This window comes from Panthera uncia, chromosome A2, assembly GCF_023721935.1.
Source record: "Panthera uncia isolate 11264 chromosome A2, Puncia_PCG_1.0, whole genome shotgun sequence".
Classification (NCBI taxonomy): Eukaryota; Metazoa; Chordata; class Mammalia; order Carnivora; family Felidae; genus Panthera; species Panthera uncia.
Window position 1 is genome coordinate 132080905 of NC_064816.1, and position 6865 is coordinate 132087769.

A 6865-nucleotide genomic window follows, 5' to 3' on the forward strand; every position below is an offset into this window, starting at 1 on the left:
AGATACATTAAACAATAATAGTACTCCAATATTCTGACATTGAAAACATAATTTTATTTTCCTAAAAATTAAATTCCAAATATGCTCTTAATCCCCTTCATGTATTTCTCCCATCTCTCCACCTACCTTCCTCTGGTAACCATCTATCTGTTTTCTATAGTTAGAAAATAAACTAACAAAAACTAGAATATTAAAACCTATTTTTGCTCAGTGTCATAAAAGCAACACATAGGACTAACAAAAATCTGTAAATAACAAAAACTTTTTCCCATTAGATATTTAAGAACTTTGAAAGTGATTCCATTACAGGCAATTAATTCAGGAGGCTTAAACATAGTTTCATGAAAATGTGTTTAATTAATCTTGATCACTGTATTATTTTCTTTTCAGATGATAGACAATATAGCAAAATCTTATAATGTCTTTTAGTCAGATTTCAAGTAGACAAAGAACAGGGATACTGAGGTAAGCTGAAGAGTTACATGGTTGGATTATGTTTTAGCAGCATCACTTTGGCTTCTTTCTGGAGAGCAAACTGAAGAATCACAATTCTGGGAGGGTAGAGATATGTAATGAGTTATTGTAGTAATAAAAGGGAGAAATGATAATGAGTTGAACAAGAATGGTGTTCGCATTAGAAAATAACCAAATTCTAGGCAGACATTGAAATTTGATTCATAAAGATTTTCAGACGGATTTGGATGAGACGTTCAGAGAAGCCAATAATTTTCTAAGGTGTCTATTCCAATAAGAAGAATGGATTTCCATTTATTCTTATTGGTTAGAATGAAATAATACATTTAGAAGAAGAGATTCAGGAGTAGGTGGCCATTACAGAGTTAGCTAGCAATGGAGTTCTGAGAGTAGTAAAGATAAAAAAAGACACATTGAGAGGCACCAGCATAAAAACCACATTTTATCTAGAGGGTAATGAAGAAGAAGAAAATTTATAGGAAAATATCCTGAGAAGAAGATGCATTTGTAAGTCAGGAAGATGATGAGGAAACAAAAAAGAAATATTATCAAGAGAATGTTGTATACAACTTTAATCTTAATCCTTGAAGAATTGATACATGTGGAATGCTCCTACCCCACTCTTTAATATTGATTTCTAATTGAACCAGTTCTTTAGTAAAAAAAGGAGAAATAAATTAATACTAAAATTTTTTTTGACGTTTATTCATTTTTGAAAGACAGAGAGACACGGTGCAAGCAAGGGAGGGGCAGAGAGAGAGGGAGACACAGAATTCGATGCAGTTTCCAGGCTCTGAGCTGTCAGCACAGAGCCCGATGTGGGGCTCAAACCCACAAACTGTGAGATCATGACCTGAGCTGAAGTCAGACACTTAACTGACTGAGCCACCCAGGCGCCCCTAAATTAATATTTTATACATCTATGTCAGTTGTAGATTTTATCCCCAGTTCTCAGTGAGTGCATTAATCTCTGAACATATTTTGGATTTTAACTCCTCCTTTCACTTACCTTTCTCTGTTTTCTTTTTCCTTCCAACAACCAAAGTAGTATCTAGATGAAGAAAATGTTTAGGTTCTGAGACATTCATTGAGCAGAAAGAAACACCACCACAACACTCATAACTTGTATCTTGATTTTTGCACTAAAACTATGTCTTCTCTGACCTTAATAATAAAATACATGTTAAATAAACAATTATAAGCAAGTATTTCTCATGCATGTATTTCAGTGTACATTAATAGGCATAATTCAGTGAGAATTTGTCTAAATATTCTGAATAATTTTAGTCAAATTCCAATATTTTATTGCAATATAGATAAGACCAAAATTACACAACTATTAAGATCATGACTTCAATTTTCAATGTAATTTTGAATGCATAAATACAGCTGTGATATAAAACAGATTTCATATCTGAGCGTAATTGATATGAAAATTATGTAATGTTCATTTTATACTCACATGATCAAATTTATGTCCATTTTGATGACAAAGGATTTTATTAATTTAATGATGACTTTAGATTCTACAACTTAATGGGCCTGTTTGAGAAAGTTCAAAAAGAACTATTTTGAAGGGGTTCTCTAAGAGAATATTGTCAAATTTTAACATTACAGTGAAGATTACTTTTTAGTCTAAAACATTTTAATCAGTTTTAAAAGCTTCTTTAAATCTTCAAAACATTCCATAAAATCTGAAGTTGTTGAAACGTTGAGATAAATTGCTTATCAGTTTGAAAGCAGGTGCCTGAATTACTGAGGACTAGAAAATACAAATTAAGTACAAATGTTAACTGCTCTATAAACCTGAATGTTTGGAGAAGTGGCTATACACACTCTTGTTATTGTCAAACCTGAAAAGTAAATCTAAAATGGAAATTTATACAGATTTTCTTTTAAGTCTTGGGGTGTGTGTGTGTGTGTGTGTGTGTGTGCGCGCGCACGTGCGCTTGCGAGTATAATTTAAATGGTAGAATTTATTCTAATTGACCTGATCCTTCAATTTTAAATTGTCTAATATCTTAGGCTCTGTAATGACACAGAGGTCTATACAACTTTGTGCCTATGGTTAACACTGTATTATACACTTAGAAATTTGCTAAGAGGATAGATACCATATTAAGTGTTGTTATTCAAATAATAAAAATAATATTTGGAGTACTCTTGACAACAATTATCAGATACTATCCAAAGAGAACTGGAGATGATTGGTTTCTTACTGAGGATCTTAGGTTATAGAATTCCCCACTCACCTTGACCCAAGTCCATTGATTAGGGGAAAATATAAGACACAATTTAATTAAATGAAGTCATTGTTTTCTCCATTTTTAAAAATCTGAATATGTAAGCTTCATTGAAAGAGATTGCAGATTTATTTTGGTAAAATTCTTCAGGTTAAATATGTTATTTGGATATATACTTTCAGAAGTCACCTCTAACACTAATGTACATTATAATTTTATCTTCCTTCTCACCCTCTCATGTCTCAGATGTCTGACTTAAACTTACCTCTATCTAAATGTTAACTACTAAGACTTCACTTCACTTGTATTTGTAGTACCTATTGTACAATAAGATTTTAGTTGCATAGAATAGAATATATTCTAAGCAAATGTATTTTTCCTAAAGTGTACCAACCACATAGAACAAGTATAGCCCAATTATTTTTGAAACATATATGTGTGTGTGTGTACACATAATTATATAAATGTGTAAATATAGCTATGGCTTTGTATATTCATATAATACACACACACACACACACACACACACACACACACACACATTTAATCCCAGGGCAGCAGTAACTCTATCTTTTTATGGGTGAAAAGAGATGAAACATTCAAAGTCTTAAAACAAAGCCTGAATATAGAAAATGCATGATTAATATGTATAGAATATCATTACAACATTTATATTAACACTTAGACATTACATCACATAGTAGTTCATAGGTAAGAAATTTTAAGTAAACATACTTGGAAAGCCAATTTAAAAAAAAGAAAAGGAGTTTTACATTTTTTTTTAAGTTGAGAGAGAGAGAGAGAGAGAGAGAGAGAGAGCAGGGCAGGGGCAGAGAGAGAGGGAGAGGGAAAACCCTGAGCCAGCTTGGCGCGTTCAGCACAGAGCCCAACAGGGGCTTGATCCCACGAACTGTGAGATCATGACCGGAGTCCAAATCAAGAGATGGTCACTTACCTGACTGAGCCACCCAGGTGCCCCAGTATTTTCACTCTTTTAACTTTTCATCTAGAAGCTAGGACATTGAGCATTCTAGTTTAGTTCAGTAACAATTATTAATGATTCTTAGAGATTCCTGAATATTCTGATGATTTTAAATCAATATGTTTACACCAACCAAAGATTACCAATGAGGATTACCTTAAAGTCATTTTCACAGAACTAAAGAATAACAAGTTTGATTAGAAAATCCGTACTTTATGGATATATAAATACAATGTCAGTATGAAGACAATGTATGTACAAATGAATTTTTAACTGGATTATTGCTTAATTTAGAATAGAAAAATTCAGTAAAATTTTTGTTTTATTTTGCTAAGCGAGTTAGCTGATTATTAGAACCTTTTGAATTTCTATTGTTGGGAAACAAAATGTAACTTCTTGTCTATTCTGTGGGGAGTCTGGCACATTAACTGAAAAAAAAAAAAAAACACAAATAGCACCAAAGTTATTGAGATGTAACTTCTGAATACATATTTTGAAAATTAATAAATGCTTTTTACTTCATTCTTCCAATTTCGAATAACACTAGATGTGAAACAAAGCATAACAAACTATTTAATACTCAGAATAAATATTAACTAACCATTAACTATCCACTGGCAAATGAATTAATGACATACTAGTTTTTGAAAGGGCCTCAGGAAAACACTAATGTTTTACAGTACCAGCTTTATAGGGGTCTTGCTACTATACTTGCTAGTGTGATATGAGAGTGTAAATCTAACCTCTGCATATTAAATGATTTGACATAAGTAAAGAGTAGATATTTTGAATTGAGAGAATTTGCGATATATTATTCATCATTGTCCTAAAATTCTGGAGACATGTCAACTAAAGTTGTCAAATAAAGAATAGAGTATTTGCAAAAGTAAATGTTCATCATCTGCATGATGCAGTTGTTTCTGGACTTCAACGTCATGGCTTGTGTAAAGTTTCTTGTTGAATTTTAACCTAAAATATATATATGTATATATATATATATATATATACATATATATATTTAATATATATGTATTCATATATATGTATATATGGAGGTTGAATACACACACACACACACACACACACACACACATATATATATATTTATGGAGGTTGAATTCTTGCACTGACACTGTGGGTAATGTTGCTTCAATTCTGTATTTGCAGAGGGAGAGGGAGAGATGAAGGGTAAGAGAAATAATAGCCAACAATGAGATTTAAAAGGATTGAGACATAATAAATAAAACCAACTTAATTACTGGTAGTTGGGATGATATTAATGTCTTGTTTCCTGATCTGGATGCTGGTATGTAATTGTGCTAAATTTGTGAAAATTCACGATTATATTTCAGTTAAGAGTTTGAAAAAAAAAAATGCTTGTGGGAAGCAGTCTCAAACCTAAAGCAAAAATTGTGTAAATGATTTATAAAGACAAAGAATTGGATGCAACTTCACATTTTCATGTTTTGGAAATTGTAACAGTAATACAGGGACACTTAAATATTTTATTACCAAAGAATAGAAGGAAATCTACCACCGCTGGTGGTCATATAAACTGCAGCAATGTCTTCTCTATAGGCCTTTTTTGAAATTGCAGACTGGCTTACCAGATAGTATGTTTTTGTCACACCAGGTTTTCAAAAGTGGAGTCAATTTTTAATGAAAGAATAAGGTAGGTGTTTTGACTAAAAACTTTAAGATCTCCACCAGACATAATTTTCTCTATTTTATTAATTTACATTAAAACACAATAACAAAATAACTAATTACCCAGACTTTTTTCTATTAAGGGTTTTCCTTATACACATGAGATGATGTAGAATACTAGGGTTAAGAGAACGATTTGTTGTTAGTGTTATTTGTTGCCTAACAGTTTCCATTTCACATGAATATATATATATATTCATATATACTAAATATGTATTAAAATATATAATGCACCTGAACTTGTCCCATAATATATATTCATTGATTGCTAGTTTTAGTATTATCACTATCGTCGTCGTCATCATCATCATCATCATCATCATCCCACTTGGCATTTTGTTGACTCTTATCAAAAAATGTGTAGAATATCTTAAGTTGGCCAGATTGGATTAAAAGATTCTCTATGTTACACTAAATGAAAGAAGAGATCAGCTTTCTGCAGAGGCTACCTCCAGCTCAGATATCTTGTGACCAAGGAGGAACCAGCCTTGGGATCAAATATGTCATATCTGTCATAAGGTGGCCCAGTGAAGATAGGGAAGGTACGTCGATTGCTGATGACAACGTTGAACTGCTTAAGTAACCAACGCCGGATTATCTGCCCCCTTTTCTGATGATTTTGTTATGTGGGATAATACCTTAATCTACTGTTTAAACTGTATAGTGTCAGAAATTATGATAATTACGTATAAAATCTTTCTGATACTGAGACTAAATTTAAATATTAGATTTTCTCTAAAAAGCTGCATGACCTTATGAAAATAATGATTTCTATTTGAGGCCTGGTTTACTCAACTGTAAAATTATTTGGTTTGACCATTCCACCACAAGATCATGTAATGTGTTCTGTAGACACAATGATCAAATTTTGTTGATAAAAATCAGTATGCATAGTAGAGGCTTTTTGTGAACCACTTAAACAATTCATGATGCAAATTACAGATTTTACCTCTTCATTCCTCAGAATCCAATATATTATGCTCTTATAGTTCCCCAAATCTCTGATGGAGACTCCATCTGAAATGATTCAATTCTAGTTCTGTTAGCCATTTCTTTTTGGTTGAAATAACTGTAAATTAAGAAACCAGCAAACTCAAACACATGTTTCTCAGAATATCCCACCTCAATCTATAAAGCATTTGATGAGCCTACTGGATAAAAAAACTAAAGGAATCATGTTTTTCTTGATATCCAAGAACAGATGTGCATGATGGTTATCTAGGGTGAAATGTAACTATGGGTATCTATATATTACACCAGTCTTTTTTGTCCCCCCTCAAGCATTCTCAATTAGATTTTGGAGAGTGCTGTCCACAATCACAATGTCACCATCTGCTCTTTTACCCAGCTGTACCAAATTTTACTGAACTAAATGGAGCTTATATAATGGATTATGCATTGTAATTTATTTAATTTTGTAGTTTAAATCAAAAGGAGCAAGGGTAATGAACCTGCTACT

At 32.1% G+C, this 6865-nt stretch overlaps 1 long non-coding RNA gene across 1 annotated transcript; it reads right to left on the reverse strand.

The window, feature by feature from the left end:
• Positions 1-357: 357 nt before the first annotated feature.
• On the reverse strand, positions 358-6467 carry LOC125931010 (uncharacterized). Its single transcript, XR_007460334.1, has 3 exons — positions 6356-6467; positions 1484-1638; positions 358-551 (listed from the first exon to the last, which is right to left on the reverse strand). It is a non-coding gene; the product is annotated as an uncharacterized LOC125931010 (long non-coding RNA).
• Between the last annotated feature and the right edge of the window lie 398 nt (positions 6468-6865).